We start from the raw sequence: 1342 nt of genomic DNA on the forward strand, positions 1-1342 counted from the left end.
TACCAAGGTGTTTGCCCAGCACCGCCAATCATTATTTCAGTCATCTTAATCCCTTTACATAAGATTAAGATTCTTCTGGAAAAATCTCTTCCAGCAATCTTTGGTAATTCTTCTTCCAAACTTGTTGGAAAAACTCCTCGTTTTGCTGTACAAATACCAGCACCTGAATCAATATAAGCAGCAAAATATTCTGCCTTATATTGTTCATATAACATTCCGACTGGAACGTATATGGAGAATGGACTTGTGGTCATTGGATTTTCCACATCTTATCTTCTGCCATAAACTCCATTCCATACTCTAGACGTTTCCAAGGTTTATGTTCCTCAAGAAACTCTAGTCCAAGAATCAGTTGATCTGATTCTTTTCCTGGACTTCCTGTGATATGAACTTCCAATTCTCCAACTTGGATCATTCCTTGGTAAGTTCCTATCATAGGTTGTTCTAAATAGTAGATGGTATTACAGGGAAATTGATTCCTTTGTTTCGTAATATCAAATACTATTTCGACTTCCTTCCACCCTTCTGGGCATCTAAGCTTTCCTATTGTTGAAAAGCTCTTTAGCTCATGTTGGATTTCTTGAACAGGGGTTTTTCCCCATCTGTAGCTTGTAATCCTATCTCCTTGAAAAGATAGTCTTCTTGATTCCAATCTAAGACTTTGATTCCTTTGTAGAATCGGTTTGTCTTGTATTTGGATATCTGTCTCCTGTATTACTGGAAACTCAACTCGTTCTGGATAAATTGCCTGAGCAACTTTTCCAAATATTTCTGGTATCTCAATAAACTCATTTCTAATAAACAACTCTGAATGATGTGTATTAGATAAAGCATATGAGATTTGATAGGTAATAGAATATGGTCTATTACCTTCCTTCATTAGCCTTTTCTCCTTGAAATTTTGATGTAATGTCAAGGCTCGACTAAAATCTCGATCTGCCAGGTTGTAAGCTATTCGCGGATAGATAACTCCTACAATCTTTCCTGCACAGAGATTTCCTGAGATAGTTCCCAGTACTGAATCTTGAAGGTTCCCCATTCTTTTATCGCATATAGCAATATCAATGGGTGAATCAATACCTTCTTTAAAAGTAGCTTTTATCATAATTTGGATTGCTCCAATATGAATCCAGGACATAGTCCTTGCTACTTCGATCTTGAGTTTTTGTAATTCCTCCTTTATTTCTTCAGAAGGAATTAATTGCATCTCCATTCTATTTCCCGTATGTTCCATTGGGATTGCCATTTCCCTTCTGGAGACTTTATAGATTAGATGATGCTTTCTGTTTCTTAGGCCAAGATTTCCTAAGAACTTTTCTACCTGTCCTGCAGAGAATCCTTG

The sequence above is a fragment of the Primulina huaijiensis genome, chromosome 12 (genome assembly GCF_012295235.1).
Source record: "Primulina huaijiensis isolate GDHJ02 chromosome 12, ASM1229523v2, whole genome shotgun sequence".
NCBI classification, from domain to species: domain Eukaryota; kingdom Viridiplantae; phylum Streptophyta; class Magnoliopsida; order Lamiales; family Gesneriaceae; genus Primulina; species Primulina huaijiensis.